Raw genomic sequence first — 21193 nt, 5'->3', positions numbered from 1 at the left:
TCATCGATAATTATATAATTAATTAATGAATCTCAGGGAGATGTTATACAACATATGATCGATATAGGCCATGTCGTATATATTAATTGGTGTTAATCTACCGTTTAATTTGCTAGCTAGCTGCTATATATAGATCGAGCATGTTTTTATTAGATCGGGTTATAGATAGCTAGTATAGTTTAGGGTTATGTGTTTTAATGAACTAGGGTTTGATTAGCTAGGGGTTAGTTATATATATGGTTTAGGGTTAATGCATGGCACATTTAATTTAACTAGAGGACCGCGAGCTAGGCACCCCTGGCCTGCTTGATGCACAATTAAGTGTCGTTGGCCTATATATAGGGTTTAATTAGGGTTTAGGGTTAGCTAGGGTTTAGGGTTTAGGGTTTAGTGTTTAGGGTGTTTAGGGTTTAGGGATTAGGGATTATTAGGGATTAGGGATTTAAGGTTTTAGGGGTTGTTAAGTTTAAGGTTTAGGGATCATCGATCGAGTGCGCACACACATTATTAGAGGCACCCGCGCCTTTACGCATAAAGTGCATGCGTATATATGTGTGTTTTTTGGGCCACCAACGATATATAGATGATCGAGAGAGAGAGAGATCGAGACTGAAATCCCCAAGAATATATATGTTCAAATATACATTAAAATATATGCACGAATGCATTGTAGGCCATGCATGCACACTAATTATATATATATTATGAGGCAACTTAATCAAATGTGTTTTCATTCGAGAGAACTTGTCAAAATTCAAGTTAATTAATTTATCACGATAATTATATAATTAATTAATGAATCTCAGGGATATGTTATACAACATGATCGATATAGGCCATGTATATTTTAATTGGTGTTAATCTACGGTTTGCTAGCTAGCTGCTACATATAGAGCATGTTTTTATTAGATCGGGTTATAGCTAGCTAGTATAGTTTAGGGTTATGTGTTTTAATTAAGTAGGGTTGATTAGCTAGCTAGGGTTAGTTACATATATGTGGTTTAGGGTTAATGCATGGCACATTTAATTTAATTAGAGGACCGCGAGGCACCCCCTTGCCTGCTCGATGCACGTACAATTAAGTGTCGTTGGCCTATACATAGGGTTTAATTAGGGTTTTAGGGGTTAGCTAGGGTTTAGGGTTAATTAGGGTTAGGGTTTAGGGTCTAGGGTTTAGGGTCTAGGGTTTAGGGTTTAGGGTTAGCTAGGGTTTAGGGTTAGGGTTAGGGTTAGGGTTTAGGGTTTAGGGTTTAGTGTTTAGGGTGTTTAGGGTTTAGGGATTAGGGATTATTAGGGATTAGGGATTTAAGGTTTTAGGGGTTGTTTAAGGTTTAGGGATCATCGATCGAGTGCGCACACACATTATTAGAGGCACCCGCGCGCCTTTACGCATAAAGTGCATGCGTATATATGTGTGTTTTTTGGGCCACCAACGATATATAGATGATCGAGAGAGAGATTGAAATCCCCAAGAATATGTTCAAATATACATTAAAATATATGCACGAATGCATTGTAGGCCATGCATGCACACTAATTATATATATATATATATTATGAGGCAACTTAATCAAATGTGTTTTCATTCGAGAGAACTTGTCAAAATTCAAGTTAATTAATTTATCACGATAATTATATAATTAATTAATGAATGTCAGGGATATGTTATACAACATGATCGATATAGGCCATGTATATTTTAATTGGTGTTAATCTACGGTTTGCTAGCTAGCTAGCTGCTATATATAGAGCATGTTTTTATTAGATCGGGTTATATCTAGTATAGTTTAGGGTTATGTGTTTTAATTAAGTAGGGTTGATTAGCTAGGGTTAGTTACATATATATGGTTTAGGGTTAATGCATGGCGCATTTAATTAATTTAATTAATTAAGTGTCGTTGGCCTATACATAGGGTTTAATTAGGGTTTAGGGTTAGCTAGGGCAGATGGTTAGGGTTAGGGTTAGGGTTAGGGTTAGGGTTTAGGGTCTAGGGTCTAGGGTTTAGTGTTTAGGGTGTTTAGGGTTTAGGGATTAGGGATTAGGGATTTAGGGTTTTAGGGTTGTTTAAGGTTTAGGGATCATCGATCGAGTGCGCACACACATTATTAGATCGAGGCACCCGCGCCTTTACGCATAAAGTGCATGCGTATATATGTGTGTTTTTTGGGCCACCAACGATATATAGATGATCGAGAGAGAGATTGAAATCCCCAAGAATATGTTCAAATATACATTAAAATATATGCACGAATGCATTGTAGGCCATGCATGCACACTAATTATATATATATATATATATTATGAGGCAACTTAATCAAATGTGTTTTCATTCGAGAGAACTTGTCAAAATTCAAGTTAATTAATTTATCACGATAATTATATAATTAATTAATGAATGTCAGGGATATGTTATACAACATGATCGATATAGGCCATGTATATTTTAATTGGTGTTAATCTACGGTTTGCTAGCTAGCTAGCTGCTATATATAGAGCATGTTTTTATTAGATCGGGTTATATCTAGTATAGTTTAGGGTTATGTGTTTTAATTAAGTAGGGTTGATTAGCTAGGGTTAGTTACATATATATGGTTTAGGGTTAATGCATGGCGCATTTAATTAATTTAATTAATTAAGTGTCGTTGGCCTATACATAGGGTTTAATTAGGGTTTAGGGTTAGCTAGGGCAGATGGTTAGGGTTAGGGTTAGGGTTTAGGGTCTAGGGTCTAGGGTTTAGTGTTTAGGGTGTTTAGGGTTTAGGGATTAGGGATTTAGGGTTTTAGGGTTGTTTAAGGTTTAGGGATCATCGATCGAGTGCACACACATTATTAGATCGAGGCACCCGCGCCTTTACGCATAAAGTGCATGCGTATATATGTGTGTTTTTTGGGCCACCAACGATATATAGATGATCGAGAGAGAGATTGAAATCCCCAAGAATATGTTCAAATATACATTAAAATATATGCACGAATGCATTGTAGGCCATGCATGCACACTAATTATATATATATATATATTATGAGGCAACTTAATCAAATGTGTTTTCATTCGAGAGAACTTGTCAAAATTCAAGTTAATTAATTTATCACGATAATTATATAATTAATTAATGAATCTCAGGGATATGTTATACAACATGATCGATATTGGCCATGTATATTTTAATTGGTGTTAATCTACGGTTTGCTAGCTAGCTGCTACATATAGAGCATGTTTTTATTAGATCGGGTTATAGCTAGCTAGTATAGTTTAGGGTTATGTGTTTTAATTAAGTAGGGTTGATTAGCTAGCTAGGGTTAGTTACATATATATGGTTTAGGGTTAATGCATGGCACATTTAATTTAATTAGAGGACCACGAGGCACCCCTGGCTCGCTTCGATGCACGTACAATTAAGTGTCGTTGGCCTATACATAGGGTTTAATTATGGTTTTAGGGTTAGCTAGGGTTTAGGGTTAGGGTTAGGGTTAGGGTTAGGGTTTAGGGTCTAGGGTTTAGGGTCTAGGGTTTAGGGTTTAGGGTTAGCTAGGGTTTAGGGTTAGGGTTAGGGTTAGGGTTAGGGTTTAGGGTTTAGTGTTTAGGGTGTTCAGGGTTTAGGGATTAGGGATTATTAGGGATTAGGGATTTAAGGTTTTAGGGGTTGTTTAAGGTTTAGGGATCATCGATCGAGTGTGCACACACATTATTAGAGGCACCCGCGCGCGCCTTTACGCATAAAGTGCATGCGTATATATGTGTGTTTTTTGGGCCACCAACGATATATAGATGATCGAGAGAGATCGAGATTGAAATCCCCAAGAATATATATGTTCAAATATACATTAAAATATATGCACGAATGCATTGTAGGCCATGCATGCACACTAATTATATATATATATATATATATATATTATGAGGCAACTTAATCAAATGTGTTTTCATTCGAGAGAACTTGTCAAAATTCAAGTTAATTAATTTATCACGATAATTATATAATTAATTAATGAATCTCAGGGATATGTTATACAACATGATCGATATAGGCCATGTATATTTTGATTGGCGTTAATCTACGGTTTGCTAGCTAGCTGCTATATATAGAGCATGTTTTTATTAGATCGGGTTATATCTAGTATAGTTTAGGGTTATGTGTTTTAATTAAGTAGGGTTGATTAGCTAGGGTTATTTACATATATATGGTTTAGGGTTAATGCATGGCGCATTTAATTAATTTAATTAGAGGACCGCGAGGCACCCCTGGGCTGCTCGATGCACAATTAAGTGTCGTTGGCCTATACATAGGGTTTAATTATGGTTTAGGGTTAGCTAGGGCAGATGGTTAGGGTTAGGGTTAGGGTTTAGGGTCTAGGGTCTAGGGTTTAGTGTTTAGGGTGTTTAGGGTTTAGGGATTAGGGATTAGGGATTTAGGGTTTTAGGGTTGTTTAAGGTTTAGGGATCATCGATCGAGTGCGCACACACATTATTAGATCGAGGCACCCGCGCCTTTACGCATAAAGTGCATGCGTATATATGTGTGTTTTTTGGGCCACCAACGATATATAGATGATCGAGAGAGAGATTGAAATCCCCAAGAATATGTTCAAATATACATTAAAATATATGCACGAATGCATTGTAGGCTATGCATGCACACTAATTATATATATATTATGAGGCAACTTAATCAAATGTGTTTTCATTCGAGAGAACTTGTCAAAATTCAAGTTAATTAATTTATCACGATAATTATATAATTAATTAATGAATCTCAAGGATATGTTATACAACATGATCGATATAGGCCATGTATATTTTAATTGGTGTTAATCTACGGTTTGCTAGCTAGCTGCTATATATAGAGCATGTTTTTATTAGATCGGGTTATAGCTAGCTAGTATAGTTTAGGGTTATGTGTTTTAATTATGTAGGGTTGATTAGCTAGGGTTAGTTACATATATATGGTTTAGGGTTAATGCATGGCACATTTAATTTAATTAGAGGACCGCGAGGCACCCCTGGCCTGCTCGATGCACAATTAAAGTGTCGTTGGCCTATACATAGGGTTTAATTAGGGTTTAGGGTTAGCTAGGGTTTAGGGTTAGGGTTAGGGTTAGGGTTAGGGTTTAGGGTCTAGGGTTTAGGGTTTAGTGTTTAGGGTGTTTAGGTTTAGGGATTAGGGATTAGAGATTTAAGGTTTTAGGGTTGTTTAAGGTTTAGGGATCATCGATCGAGTGCGCACACACATTATTAGAGGCACCCGCGCCTTTACGCATAAATTGCATGCATATATATGTGTGTTTTTTGGCCACCAACGATATATAGATGATCGAGAGAGAGAGATTGAAATCCCCAAGAATATGTTCAAATATACATTAAAATATATGCACGAATGCATGGTAGGCCATGCATGCACACTAATTATATATATATTATGAGGCAACTTAATCAAATGTGTTTTCATTCGAGAGAACTTGTCAAAATTTGAGTTAATTAATTTATCACGATAATTATATAATTAATTAATGAATCTCGTGGATATGTTATACAACATGATCGATATAGGCCATGTATATATTAATTGGTGTTAATCTAAGGTTTGCTAGCTAGCTGCTATATATAGAGCATGTTTTTATTAGATCGGGTTATAGCTAGTATACTTTAGGGTTATGTGTTTTCATTAAGTAGGGTTGATTAGCTATGGTTAGTTACATATATATGGTTTAGGGTTAATGCATGGCACATTTAATTTAATTAGAGGACCGCGAGGCACCCCCGGCCTCGCTTGATGCACAATTAAGTGTCGTTGGCCTATATATAGGGTTTAATTAGGGTTTAGGGTTAGGGTTAGGGTTTAGGGTATAGGGTTTAGTGTTTAGGGTGTTTAGGGTTTAGGGATTAGGGATTAGGGTTTGTGGTTGTATAAGGTTTAGGGATCATCGATCGAGTGCGCACACACATTATTAGAGGCACCCGCGCCTATGCGCATAAAGTGCATGCGTATAGTTTAGGGTTATTTGTTTTAATTAAGTTGGGTTTGATCAGCTAGGGTTAGTTACATATATATGGTTTAGGGTTAATGCATGGCACATTACATATAGTTTAAATCTCAAGAATGTTTATACATGATAGGCCATATGTGCAAAGGAATTTTTTCCCGTGAACTTGTCAAAATTCAAGTTTATCGGTGCCAATGGAAACTAGTCCAAAAAATTACATAGAGGACCAAAAGTACTAGACAATAACTAATAGAACCTGCAACTTTACAAAAAGGACCCCAAAACATATAGAAGAAAATCAATCGAGTCCTTCTCGACCGCACATCAGATCTCTGCTCCGCATCCTTTCCAGCAACTCCGTCGCCGGGGACGCACCACTTGGGACGGTGTCGCCGGTAGTCGCCAGGACGAAGGAGAAGAAGGGCCTCAGCAACGGCATATTGGCTCTGAGAAGGGCCGCTGAAAGGCCAAGATGTGCACGGGCAAGACGGATGACGCCGTCGTATGCCCCGAGCTTGTGAACTTTAGCAGCTTGACTTCCCCATTGACCAGATCTGAAGCACCGACCAAAGCAAGCCTCACCGTTAGCGCCATCACATTGATGGCACCCGTATCGGGGTTTGGCCGGCAAGATCCGCCAGATTCACCATAGGCCAGATCTGAAGCCGATGACGAGATCCCCGACTCCATTGCGCCATTCTGCTCATGGGAAACACTAGATCTAAGCTTACAACAACACTAACTCCCTCGGATCCAAATTAGCTGACTCAACTTTGCTTACCTAAATATGGATGTATCCACACATGTTTTTACTCTAGATACATACACGTCTAAGGAAAGTTGAATCAATTAATTTAGTTCGGAGGGTGTACAATATACAGAGAGAAGTCGGCCTCGTCTCCGGCCGGCGAGGCCGCCGGAGAGAAGGGGGAGAGGAGCCGGGGGAGTGGGAGAGACTCGAGAGAGAAAGAGAAGAGGAAGAAATGAGAGCTCCCTGGGGAAGAACATTATTTTTGTCGTTCTGCTCGTAGCTTGAAACTGAAAATTTCGGCCGCGCGCCAAATCATCCCACCGCATCCATTCAAAAATCCCGTGACCAGTTTTACCCTTTTAACCCTGGTCCGGAAGCTACAACCCACCGACCATGGAGGGCTCATTCGGTAACAATGAAATATCTTGCCTAGATCCCGAACCCTCCCCACAGGCCCACACCCACCCACCAACCATTCGCCCCATTAGCTCAAAAATACTCTCACACGCCAAAGCTCGACTCTCTACGGTACTAGATCTGCTTCGCCGCCGGCATACTCCTCCACGGCGTAGCCTTGATCGTGTTGGCTGTCCACCCACCTGATCCGCTCCCCCGCCGCCCTCGTCACCGACGGATCTGCTTCACCGCCGACCTCGCCACCGACGGATCTGCTTCACCGCCGACCTCGCCACCGACGGATCTGCTTCACCGCCGACCTCGCCACCGACTACCTCGGCGCAGCGGCTGTATCAACTTCACCGAATCCCTTGCCGCCCAACCAGATCTGCTTCACTAACGCCCGCTTCTACCGAAACAGGTCGATTCATCGTCTCCCGCGTTCGCCGCCGCCGGAATGCAAGTTGCCGCCCGTCCACCCCGCCGCAGCTTGGTTAGTACGCTGGCCCGTTAGATCGCGGTGTTTCTTTAGCCATGTTTTGTGTAGTTATTTGCGAGATCTCATATGCCGTTAACTTTCTTGATGTGTTGCTTCGCATGAAGTTTGTTTAAATATTGTACAAGACAAAAGCATTATCCGGTCGCTACCATCCTGTTCATTCTATCGACACTGTGTGCATCCACATATTTATAGCCTTATACCCATTCATTTGCTGCCTCTTTGTTTTTGTACCGCATGCTATTGTCGCACTTCTTTTATAGTCATGCTATGGGCATTTCCAATCTGCTTGTTCTTATACCACGTCATTAGCTCACCGCTAGCCGCTAGCTGTTTTCTCGTGTCTCGCTATTCTCACACCGTTTTTATAATCATGCTATGTGCATTTCCAATCTGCTTGCTCTTATACCTCGTCTTTAGCTTATATAGTTATTGCTGCGTGCATGTCTGGTCTTTGTATTATCGTAGACTGACTTGTCAATGTTATTTTTTCTAGGGATTGATCATGCGAGCCACTTATTAGAACATCCAACATTAACGATGGGACGCTAGGGAAGGTTGGAATCTGAGTTCTTGGATGGTAATTTTGGCAGTTTACTTCCGATATTAGCTATAACCTATATGCATTGTTCCTTATGCAAGAGATTAACACTTGGAACCCCGCCATAGCAATGCCATTCATGCTTTACTATGTTTCTGCCTATTTGATATGCTTGTCTTGGAGCAACTGCGAAGGTGATTTGAACTCGACATTTGGTCATTCTTAATGCCGCTTACTTTATGTGGAAAACCTTGGCATTACCCTACTCTAAATCTGAATGTCTGAAATTCGTATCTCATGCAAAGCAACATCTAGTTGGTTTTAATCGATATCTGGTAAATATTGGCTTATTCATTTGGCAGCTCAAGTTTTTTGTTATTTGAAACCAGCTGACTTGGTCTTAAATGTGATATCTAAACACAGATTAAGGACAATGGAGCAGGAGGATTATCATTTCACTTGATGGCTGAACCTAAAATGACAGGCATGTTAACCACGACTAGTGCACGCAAGAGAAGGACCCGCAGCGAGCCAGTATGTGCTTAGTACATGCATCTTATCTTATCTTGTGCTTATTTCTGCTACATGCTGTTATCTGATCTCTACATTGCGTAATACATGTTTGAATAGTTAATTGTTGTAACTATGTTTGCAATGTTACCGTAATGCGATTTTAATGAAGCAGTCATCATTAGAAGATAGTCGCCAAAAAAGGATCTGTAGCGACCCTGTGCAACATTATGATGTAAGTTTGTGCTTAGTACAAGTTCCATACATTGTCTTATTTATGCAACTTGTTATTATCTTATATCTACATTGCATAATAAATGTTTGCATAGTTCATCGTTTAACTCTTTTTGCATTATTATCGTAATGCGCTTGTGATGAAGCAATCTTCATTAGAAGTGAGGCCCACAAAAAGTTCTGATATTTCTTCTGATGCATCTTCTCATAGCCGTCAACCTAGACCATTGCTTTCATCAAACAGTAAATATCTCAAGGCTGTACTTTATAAAAGACATGGTATTGCTGCTTTAAGATCTGTAGCTGATATGTTGACAAAGAGTACACAAGATTCAATCAAGGCGATTGCCAAATGTCAACGTGTTATTGATGATGCTAATAGAAGTCCTCAATGATTCTATGTAATTTTTTTGTTTGGGCACATTAATTGCCTTGTAATTTTCCTACTGTTTATTTGTGTATGTAATTGTGTGTACCATTGATATCAGATTTTAGGCTCATGAAATGTAATGCAAGTTGACTAGTCAAACAAGTAGGGCACTACAACAGATTGGGCCGGCCCACTTACAGTAGTGTGGGACCCACTTTCATTTTGGGCCAGCCCACTTCTTTAGTAGGCCGGCCCGGTTACACGATAGTGGGATCCACATGCTTATTGGGCCGGCCCACTATCTTGTTGGGCCACCTATTTGCTATATGGTGGTCCCACATGGTAAATGGGCCGGTCCTTTAACAGAAGGTGGGACCCACTGTGTTTTTGGCCCGCCCACTATCTTGTTGGGCCGGCCCACTTGCTATATGGTGGACCCCACATACTAAATGGGCCGGCCTTTTAACTGGAAAGTGGGACCCACCTGTGTTTTTGCCCCGCCCACTATCTTGTGGGGCCGCCCACGTGCGATATGGGTGACCCCACATACTAAATGGGCCGGCCTTTTAACAGAAGGTGGGACCCACTGTGCTTTTGGCCCGGCCCACTATCTTGTTGGGCCGGCCCACTTGCTATATGGTGGACCCCACACACCAAATGGGCCGCCCTTTAACAGAAAGTGGGACCCACCTGTGTTTTTGGCCCGGCCCACTATCTTGTTGGGCCGGCCCACTTGCTATATGGTGGACCCCACATACTAAATGGGCCGACCCTTTAACTGGAAAGTGGGACCCACCTGTGTTTTTGGCCCGGCCCACTTGCTATATGGTGGACCCCATACACTAAATGGGCCGGCCCTTTAACAGGAAAGTGGGACCCACCTGTGTTTTGGCCCGGCCCACTTGCTTCTTGGGCCGGCCCAGTTGCTGTAAGGTGGACCCCACATGTTAAATGGGCCGGCCCATTTAAGTTTTGACCAGTCAACCTTAGAGGTTAGGCCCGGCCCACGTAACTAATGGACCAGCCCAGCTATATAGTTGACCGGTCAAACTATGTCAGCTGGCCCGGCCCGCTTAAGACGTGGCAGGCCTCGTGTGGGCCTACCATCTACCACGGGGTTTCAGCCGGTTAACGCCGTTAATCGCGCCTAACGGCGTCGCCACGTGTCGATTTGCATGACGTCGGCAGTCAACGGGCTCCGGAAACACTTGGGCAACGGTCCGATTTTCCGTGGCGGAAGGCGCCCAAGCGCGACGGACCGAAAAATCGTCGTAGGACTTTGCTCGACGCAGCTTTCCACAAATGTAACCCATATCGTCGGGTTAGGCCCATAGGCGACGAAAAATACCCCTTAGCGGACGATTTTGAGACGTTGTCTATCAGAACTTTTCTTGTAGTGGAAGGTTGGTTGTGACATCGCCGCCTTGGTCATGTTAACATGAGAAATCTTAAACAACTCCTAAAGGGTGAGCACATTGTGGGACTAACCGGCATTTCTTTTGAGAAAGATCGTGTTTGTAGTGCATGTGTAGCCGGAAAGCAACTCAAGAAGAAGCATCCTATCAAGAGTATTGTTACCACATCTAGGCCTTTGGAGCTCCTTCATTTGGATCTCTTTGGGCCATCACATTATGGACTTGTCATTGTTGATGATTACTCAAGATACACTTGGGTCTTTCTCCTTAAGTCTAAGGACGAGACCCATAGAGAGTTCATCATCTTCGCCAAGAAAGCTCAACGCATGTATGAATCCGAGATCAAGGCAATTAGGACCGACAATGGCACCGAGTTCAAGAACTATACTATGCAAGAGTTTGTTGATGATGAGGGCATCAAGCATGAGTTTTCGGCGCCATACACCCCTCAACAAACGGTGTTGTTGAAAGGAAGAACCGGACTATCATTGAGATGGCAAGAACCATGTTGAGTGAATTCAACTCACCCCACAACTTTTGGGGAGAAGCCATCTCTACGGCCGTCCACTACTCCAACCGGCTCTTCCTCCGTCCCCTCCACAACAAAACCCCATACGAGCTCCTTACCGGTAGCAAGCCTAACGTCATGTACATTCGTGTTTTTGGATGCAAATGTCTTGTTAAAAACAACAAAGGAAAGCTCGGTAAATTTGAAACTAGAACCATAGAGGGTATATTTGTTGGATATGCGGAGAACTCTCACGCCTATAGATACTACAACCGGTCCACCGGGACTATTGAAGTATCTTGTGACGTGGTGTTCTTGGAGGATAATGGCTCCCAAGTGGAGCAAGTTGTTCCATGTGTTGCAGGTAATGATGATGATCCATCTAGTGCCATCAAGCATATGGGCATTGGACACATCCGGCCCATGGAGGTTCATAATGATGATCAAGATGATGGAGTAGATGTTTCAAGCACGCCACAAGTGGAGCCTAGCTCAACTCAAGCTGAACCATCAAGTGCAACTCAAGAACCATCCTCTACTCAAGATGAGTCACAATCCGAAGAACAAGAAGAAGATCCTCATTCCACGGAGCAAGATCATGATGATGATCAAGAAACATCCTAAACTCATGATCAAGCTCAAGTGGTCCCTCATGATCAAGTACTAGCAAGAGATGAATTCATTGATCATGAAGGAACCATTCGGAAGATCAAGGCCGCCACAAGGGCAAGTGACATGAAAGTGGATCAAGTCCTTGGTAGCATCTCAAGAGGAGTGGTAACTCGTAGACACCATGCATTACTTATCACTTATTGTCAACATCATGCTTTTGTGTCTAGTTTTGAACCACTTAAGGTACATGAAGCCTTGGTCGATCCGGATTGGGTAATTGCCATGCAAGAAGAATTGGAGTGTTTCACTCGTAATGAGGTATGGTCTCTAGTTGAGAGACCCAAGGATCATCGCATCAATGTCATTGGGACCAAATGGGTATTCAAGAACAAGCAAGATGAGAATGGCATTGTCATAAGAAACAAAGCAAGGTTAGTGGCGCAAGGGTTTGCCCAAATAGAAGGTATGGATTTTGAGGATACCTTTGCGCCGGTAGCCCGTCTTGAAGCTATTCGTCTTTTGCTTGCATTTGCATCTTTCCACAATTTCAAATTATATCAAATGGATGTGAAAAGTGCATTTTTGAATGGTCCCCTAAAAGAAACCGCATATGTGGCTTAACCCCCGGGTTTCGAAGACCCATGCCGACCCAACCACGTGTATTTACTCCATAAGGCACTCTACGGTCTCAAGCAAGCTCCACGTGCTTGGTATGAGTTCCTTAGGGATTTCTTACTACATTATGGGTTTTGCATGGGTACGGTCGATTCCACCCTTTTCACCAAGCGGGTTAAAGGGGGTGGCCTCTTTATATGTCAAATATATGTTGATGATATTATCTTTGGTGGAACTAACCCCAATCATAATAAAGCTTTTGAGCTATTGATGACTAGAAAATTTGAGATGTCCATGATGGGAGAGTTGAAGTTCTTTCTAGGCTTCCAAGTGAGGCAACTTGCAAAAGGCACCTTCATCTCTCAAGAAAAGTATGTGAGGGACATGCTCAAGAAATTCAACATGACCAATGCGAGTCCAATGAAGACACCCATGCCCGTAAAGGGGCAACTTGTTTCATGTGATGGTGAGAAGGATGTGGACATAAAGGTATACCGCTCCATGATAGGATCCTTGCTCTACCTTTGTGCCTCTAGGCCGGATATAATGCTAAGTGTAGGGATGTGTGCTCGTTTTCAATCCGCTCCCAAGGAGAGCCATTTAGTGGCGGTCAAACGGATTCTAAGATACCTTGTTCTCACTCCTACTCTCGGGCTATGGTATCCAAAGGGGTCAACCTTTGAACTCATTGGCTATTCGGATTCCGATTGGGCCGGTGATAAGGTTGATCGGAAGTCTACCTCCGGGGCTTGCCAATTTATTGGCCGGTCATTGGTGAGTTGGTCATCCAAGAAACAAAACTCCACCACACTATCCACCGCCGAAGCCGAATACATATCTGCGGCATCTTGTTGCACTCAATTGTTATGGATGAAGCAAACCTTGAAAGACTATGGTGTGTCTCTTGGTACGGTGCCTCTTCTTTGCGACAATGAAAGTGCAATAAAGATCGCCAACAACCCGGTTCAACATTGTCGCACCAAACATATTGACATTCGCCATCACTTCCTACGTGATCATGTTGCCAATAAGGATATTGATCTCACTCATGTGGGAACAACCTACCAATTGGCGGATATTTTCACTAAGCCTTTGGATGAAGCCCGCTTTGTTAACTTGAGAGGAGAACTTGGTATTCTTGATCCTAAAAACTTGGATTGATTAACTTCTTGCACTATATTCTTGTATTTATCTTGCTATCTAGCTTAGAGGCATAGCACATATGGGGATAGTCATCCTACCATGTCTTGGTACGATGCATACCTATGTGTGCAACATAAATAGACCCAATGTCATTTTATGGACCCAAGCATGTCTCTTCGCGGTCACATGACATTTGCGCTTTCACATAGGGGGAGTAATCCCCCGCCCCTTCTTGAGCCTTCATTACAACTTGCTTTGACTATATAAGGCCAAATGATCTTATTGCGAACATCATTTCCAAAATGACTTATGATTATATCTACTTCGAATCATGCCCATTGTTGCTATTCACATTTTGTTTGGATTTTCTCTCCAATGGGTATGCCTAGAGAACTTTGTGTTTCCAACCCCATGTCTATGCTCATCTCATCATCATCTATCTATCTGTATGTACATATCATCATTTGAGCACTATCACACGTTTACACAAAGCATAGGGGCAAAAACGAGGCAAAACTAGACATATCTGGGCTGGCCGGTCCCTGGCCCGGTTGGACCGGGTCACTGACCGGATAGTCCGGTTGACCGGGCGTCAACCGGGACCTGGGCCGGGCCAGCCGGCGCCAGGTCCGGTCGACCGGGCGCCCGACCGGTCGCGCAGCCTACTATAAATTGGGGAAGGGATACCCCTTGGGGTCATCTTCCCCATTGTTCTCCAACCTCGACACTCCATGGCCGGCGCCCTGCTCACCTCCACCAAGATCTAGGCCGTTCCCACCACAAGAACCTCCCCAAACTCCACCAAAACATAGATCGGGCTCTTTGGGACATCTCCACCGAAGGATTTGAGCCCTCTCAAGCTAGTTTGGGAAGTTTTGGTGTTCTTGGTTTTTCAAGCCTTACCTTGTGTTCTTCTTGTTCTCTTGATCAAGGAAGACAATGTCTTCGGGTAATGTACTCTCCCTTTCTCCCTATCCTCTAGTCTCTCTCTCACATTGCAAATTTTGGACAAGTTTTGGGAAATTTTAGGGTTAGGGTTAGGGTTTGTAAGTCCTCATGCCTTTAGAGTGTCTCACCACACAATGCACTTACTCCATCATATTGCTATAGTCTATATTCAAGTTTATGAGTTTTTGCATGAATTTGTGGTAGAAAATTTGGGCAAAACTTCACACATCGACAGATCCGGTCCCCGCCCGGTCGACCGGCCGCTCAACCGGCCGGCCCGGCGTGCGGCCCGGTCAACCAGGCGGCAACCGGCTCGTCCGGTCTGCTGCCCGGTTGGACCGGCCTGTGCGCCGGATTGCCCAGTTTTCGCACAATCTCATCACTACACTTGGATATATGCTATGCTCTTTTGGCTTCCCTCTTACTGATGACATGTACACTTACCCCACTGCTATCCTTGCTCTATTTTCTCATTCACGGGTAGTTGGAGTGGTGAGCCACGTGGCAATGTTGCCAAGAGAGGAAGGACTGCTGATCCTCCCCGCCGTTCTAGTAGTCGCGCACCTCCTCCTGCTCATCAGGGTACTGACATTGGCAGCTCAGCTCGGGGTAGAACCAAGTCTGTTGGTGGCAAGAAAAAGGATAAGCATGCCGCCCAAGAGGATGATGAGATAGTGCCAACTATCAATGTTGGGCATGCAAACCGTGTTGAGTGGCAGGAATGGAGGACGGTGAATCCGTATCGCTTTGAGCAAAGGACTTACACTCGTGGGGACAGGTCCTTCTGGACCAAGACACAAGCAGCCCTATGGGATGGTTACTATGATTCTCATGAGTTTATGAAGAATGGTGATATTGTATCGCCCAAGGCCATCAATCCTGACGAGTTTGCCTTGCACGACGCCACAAAGTACCGATTTGTGGTGCAAACCTTGAAGGGTATGGGTTTGTATGACCTTGTGTGCCTCAAGCCTGATGATCACCAAGAGGATCCTACCTTCTGTCCCCTCCTTGTCCGTCAGTTCCACTGCACCGTCTTCTTCCATGATGATGTGGACCGCACCATCACCTGGATGACTGGCAAGGAGAAGTACTCATGCTCTTACTCTCAGTTCCGTGCAGCCATGGGTTGTGACGATGACAGTGTTCCAGGGTACAAGATTCATTCATGGCCCAAGCTTACTAAGGGTGACATCTCCTTCTGCTATCCTGCGAACCCTACGCCTGGACCTCCCACTATCTCTGGGATGTACTACTCATATCTTGTACTTGCCAAGATGTTCCGTGAGAGCCTCATCAGCAAGTCTGGCGACACCAGCGAAGTCCGGAACTATCACCTAAATCTGATGTACTATTGTCATCCTGACAGGGTAAGGAAGATTGATGGCTGTGATATTATCTACTGTGAACTGAAGCGAGCAATTATGGACCGCATGACTCCCAACTATGCTCAGTATGTTCAGCGGCTCATCAACTACATTGTTCCCGCTCCTCACAACATGCTTGGTGAACGAGTCATCATGGACCCATTCAGGATACCCATTCAGGAGGCCACTCGTCCAGACGTTCCCTCCATGATGCCCTCCACTGAGCGTCGTTCCAAGGAACACCATGATCATGATGCTAGCTCCAGCTACTCTCGGCGCTCCAAGCATGGGGCCGCTCGCTTCTTCTCCAGCATGTGGCAAATGTGCAAGAACAGCAATGATGTTGCACATCAGACCCTTACTATGACCCAGGAGACACGGAGGCGCCAGACTGAGTTCATGGCCTCAAGGAACCACCTTGTTCCTCCTCCTGGACCTGAGATGGAGCCTGTGGTAGCACCTCAGTGGGAGATGCCTCCTCTTACCGATGAGATGATCCAGAACTTCGACTTCTCCGTCTACGCTCATGGTGCTCTCCCTTCTAGGACTGCTCGTGCTCCCACTCCTACTGATGATGATGGTGATGGTGATGACGATGAGGGTGATGCGGATGCACGCGGTGCTGGCGAGAGCTCCTCCTCGATCGGGCTTGGTCACTATTGATGGGTGCGATAGCATCTCTCCTCTTTTCTTCGCCTTTTTGGTGTTCCGATGCCAAAGGGGGAGAAGAGAGTAGAGTCTAGGACCACGCGGTTCTTTGATTATCACAAGCCATGGGAGTTGCTTTATTTGGATTTTATATGGCTTGTGCTTGTTTGCTTTTAGTTTTTCAAGAACCATTAATTCGTGTATGGATGTGTATGGACGACTATTATGTGTGCTACTCTATGTTAGGATGATTATGTGTGCTATGCTTATATATCTTGATATGCACATCTCCATACCATGCTTGTTTCCTAAAGATATTGGGGGAGCTTCTCATGTTACACAAATGGTGCACTTTGCATTCAAACGCAAATTCTCCAAGTGCACACATTATGGGGGAGCTGTCGTAATATCTTATATGGAATCAAGGTTTAGAGCTTATCATAATATCTATTTGTGACTCTAGCTCGGTTTGTCATCGTATACCAAAAAGGGGGAGATTGTAAGGGTATTTTACCCTTATCCATTATTTTGGTAACAATGACACCGTGCTAAAGTATTTGGCCTAATATGTTTAAAAGGATAATCTCAGGTATTAGGCAATGAGGTATAAATGGTGTATAAAGGAACAAGAAGGCTAAAGGAGACCCCCCACTTCAACAACAATCAAAAAGGGGTCTACAGGAGAAATCCGGTCTGCAGCCCGGTCCAACCAGCCAAGAACCGGCCGATCCGGCGTCTTTGGCGGTCAACCGGGCGGCAACCGGGCTCCAAACGAAGAGCCAGCAGATCCGGTTGCCGACCGGTCGGCCAGCCTACAGACCGGGGTGTCCGGCGCCCGGCCCGGTCGACCGGGCGGCAACCGGCCACCAACCGAAGGAGCTCCAGGACGACGCAAAGGGGATCCGGTCGCTGATCCGGTCCGACCGGCCTCACCACCGGTCGATTCGGTCTGTGGCCCGGTCAACCGGGTTTGTCGAGGAAAAAGCTGAGGTGGCAAGTGACCAACGGCCATATTTCGAAGAACACTATAAATAGGCCTTCTCCTACCTCTGAACAGTTACGCAACATACTACAAGCTGTTCTTGAGCTCTCTCTCTCTCTTACTCCATTATTAGAAACACCAAAAGCCTCCGATCTCCCTCCTCCTCCACCCAAACTCAAATCCCTCCGGGGAATCACTAGAGGAGGACCTGATCTACTGTTCTACCAAGCCAAATCTCATTCCCCCTTGTATTCATCGAGAAGCTTGCTTCCTAGGGTTCCTTGGAAACCCTAGGTGGGCAAGAGGAGTCCGGAAGCATCCGGGCTGTGGATTTGCTCCGGACAAGATTGTGAAGGTTTGGAGGCTACCTCAAAGTCTACCACAAGTGAGTGAGCTATTCCTTCGTGGGATAGGCTCCGGAGAATAGGGTGAGCCTTCGTGGCGTGGGGAATCCTTCGTGGGACCTCCACCCCTCCAAACGTGACGTACCTTGTTGCAAAGCAAGGGAACACGGGAATACATCCTCGTCTCCGCGTGCTATCGGTTATCTCTAACCGAACTCTTTACTTGTGATTTAAACTGCCTGAGAGAGCCTTCGTGCTCGAGATAGTTGTATCTTCATACAGGTTGCTTCACCTAGTTTGCATTAGGCTCACCTTTATATTCCGCAAAGCCTAATATTGCAAAGAAAGAATTAAAATCTGTAGAAACCTATTCACCCCCCCTCTAGGTTTACCATCTCTATACTTTCAGCAAGAGAAGAAGATATGCCCAGCATCTTCCATCTGACCGCAAAGAGCGCAGTTGCCCGAGGCAGGGCCATGGCGCGTCGCAATTTGTTGGGTAGAAGGCAATCTGTCGAGGATGAGCTGCCAAGCGAAAATTTTGATCTTCAGGGGCACTTTGGCTGACCAGACATCCTTGTGATAGGCAACAGACGCCCCTTGGGAGAGCTTGGCGTACAACGATTGCACAGAGAACTTGCCCGAGGGTTCCAAGTGCCATAAAACCTTGTCTTTGCTGCTAGAGAGGGTAAAGGGCTCAATGAGCGTCCCAAGGTCGATCCACTGTCGCCTTCCTTCCGGGTTGAGGGAGCGCCGAAAAGTGATATTGAGTTCCCCAGAATCAAGGGCAGCAGCCACCGTGAGATTAGGATTATCACATATATTGAAGAGATCGGGGAACAGCTCTTTGATGGGCTGGTCACTGCACCACCAGTCAGTCCAGAAGAAAGTGCGTCGTCCATCACCAATTAAGTGTTTCGCCCCCAGTTTGAAGAAGTGCTTAATTTTGTGCAAGCTTTTCCAAAATTGCGAGCCCCCGTGTCCGGAGCCCTCGAACAGGTTATCGGTGTCGCGATATTTGGCTCTGATGATCGTCGCCCAGATAGATGCATCGTCTTGGTATAGCTTCCATACCCACTTGGACAGCAGGGCAATGTTCATCTTTTTGGAGTTAAGCAGGCCTAATCCTCCCGAGGATTTCGGCCGACATACCGAAGGCCAATTGACCATATGGTATTTACGCTTATTGCCCGCTCCTTCCCAGAAGAATTTGGAGCGATGCGAGTCGAATCTAGCATGAATCCCATCATGCAGAAGGAAAAGGCCCATGGCAAAGATGGGGATACTATCTAGGCAAGCATTGGACAGAATCAGTCTTCCCCCGGAGGTGAGGAGTTTACTCAACCACGGTTCAATTCTACCGGCCAGCTTGCGGACCAAGAACAACCATTGTTCAAGGCGGAGCTTCCTGTCCGAGATAGGGAGCCCAAGGTACATGAAAGGAAAGGATCCACGTTTACAGTTAAGCTTATTCGCAACTCTGTGTTGTTCCTCAAGGGGTTGGCCCATCACAATGACTTCACTCTTATGATAATTGATCTTCAAGTCGGACATGTCTTCAAAGCACATAAGCAGAAATTTGAGATTGGCTATGTTTTCTTCCGAGTTTTGGATGAGGATGAGCGTATCATCCGCGTATTGTAGATGGGAGATCCCACCAGGGATCAAATGGGGAACCACACCCTGTAAGTGGCCTGCCGCCCCGGCGGCAGAAAGAATACCCGACAAAGCCTCACCAATGAAGTTAAACAGGAGAGGGGATAACGGGTCCCCTTGACGCACCCCTCTTTTGTTCCTGAAGTATGGGCCAATGACGCCGTTGATGGAAATGGCTGTCTGACCGCCGGAAACTAATTGCAACACTCTATGAATGTAAGCTTCTTCAAAACCTTTACGCCGAAGCACTTCGGCCAGGAACTCCCAGTTAACCCGGTCGTAAGCCTTCTCGAAGTCGATTTTAAGGAGAATACCACCCAATTTCTTAGAGCGCAGTTCATGAACAATTTCAATGAGCGCAAGAGAGCCTTCCAGCAAGTTTCTCCCTTTGATGAAAGCAGTCTGATTCAGACTGATGGTTTTATGAGCAATGGGATCCAGACGATACGCAAACGCCTTCGAGACGATTTTGAAGATCACATTGATGAGGGCGATTGGACGAAACTGTAAGACAAGGTCCGCCCCAAGGACTTTGGGGATAAGGGTGAGGATGGCGAAGTTTAGGCGAGAGATGTCCATGGGTCCCATCATAAAATCATTGAGAATGTGAAGTACCCCATTATCTAGTTATATTGATACAGTTTTATGTTAGATTGCTTATATTTAAATATTCAAAGGTCATCATTGCTCAGTCGTATGATATTAGTTCTCATGGATGCCAAAAGCATCTCTGAAGTCTGACATGCGAAAATTCATAACTCGTCGTCGCAATGACACAACAGCAGAGAATTACAAAAGCTAGCCAAAAGAGAATTAACAACAAGAATACTCAAAGTTTAACTGACGAAAATACTAGTGCTTGCAGGATCAGAAGTTTATTGAAGATTGGTTATCTGTCACTGGACATCAGAAACACGGACCAACTTTTCTTCATCACATCCAAGGAAAAAGCATATTCAGAAACGCCAAAACAAAAGAAATTCCAAAAGAGTTGTCACGGCAAAGATCATCAGAGACTTAAATACTAAGAATCAGATCATGGATCATATTGTTGCAGTATTCTCTCATCCTCTGATACATATTTTACCTAGTACAACCAACTAAAAGGGGAAAATGCTTGGAATTTGATGTCGTCAAGAATTATCACAAGTATTCGTTATATTATAAGATAGCCATGTGTCATCATTTTATTGTCTAGAAACCAACTCATAAAGAGAGCCAGCGAATCCATGAAGTTTGACCTGTGATTTTACATACCGATTGTTGGTTCAAATTTTGAAGCTGTAAATCCACTGAGCTTGGACAGATCCGTTTAATTTTTTGCGACCTCATTTCATCTGCTTATGTTTAAGAACTGTTTTATAGTTAATTTAGTGAAAATCACAATTCCGGATCTGTAATCAAAGATGGTAGCCATTGCTCAGTCGTATGATATTACTTCTCATGGATGCCAGAAGCATCTCCGAAGTCTGACATGCGAAAATTCATAACTCATCACCGCAATGACAACCAACTGAAAACAGCAAAACCTAACAACAAGAGTAACAACAGTACGTGCTGGAAGGATCAGAAGTATATTGAAGATTGGTTATCTGTCACTGGACATCAGAAACACGGACCAACTTTTCTTCATCACATCCAAAGAAAAGGCAGATTCAGAAACGCTAAAAC

At 44.0% G+C, this 21193-nt stretch overlaps 4 non-coding genes and 1 pseudogene across 4 annotated transcripts; all 5 read right to left on the bottom strand.

Moving 5' to 3' along the window:
* Positions 1-20203: 20203 nt before the first annotated feature.
* Positions 20204-20296, bottom strand: LOC127337275 (small nucleolar RNA R64/Z200 family). The gene has a single exon (XR_007873691.1). It is a non-coding gene; the product is annotated as a small nucleolar RNA R64/Z200 family (small nucleolar RNA).
* An 89-nt stretch (positions 20297-20385) lies between these two features.
* LOC127337833 (small nucleolar RNA SNORD18) lies at positions 20386-20464 on the bottom strand. Its single transcript, XR_007874138.1, has one exon. It is a non-coding gene; the product is annotated as a small nucleolar RNA SNORD18 (small nucleolar RNA).
* A 62-nt stretch (positions 20465-20526) lies between these two features.
* Positions 20527-20600, bottom strand: LOC127337843 (small nucleolar RNA Z199; annotated as a pseudogene).
* Positions 20601-20935: 335 nt separating this feature from the next.
* LOC127337274 (small nucleolar RNA R64/Z200 family) lies at positions 20936-21028 on the bottom strand. The gene has a single exon (XR_007873690.1). It is a non-coding gene; the product is annotated as a small nucleolar RNA R64/Z200 family (small nucleolar RNA).
* Positions 21029-21084: 56 nt separating this feature from the next.
* Positions 21085-21163, bottom strand: LOC127337834 (small nucleolar RNA SNORD18). Its single transcript, XR_007874139.1, has one exon. It is a non-coding gene; the product is annotated as a small nucleolar RNA SNORD18 (small nucleolar RNA).
* Positions 21164-21193: the final 30 nt, after the last annotated feature.

This window comes from Lolium perenne, chromosome 2, assembly GCF_019359855.2.
Source record: "Lolium perenne isolate Kyuss_39 chromosome 2, Kyuss_2.0, whole genome shotgun sequence".
Lineage (NCBI taxonomy): Eukaryota > Viridiplantae > Streptophyta > Magnoliopsida > Poales > Poaceae > Lolium > Lolium perenne.
Note: the sequence above shows the minus strand (reverse complement) of the source record. Positions and strands in the feature narration are given on the sequence as shown.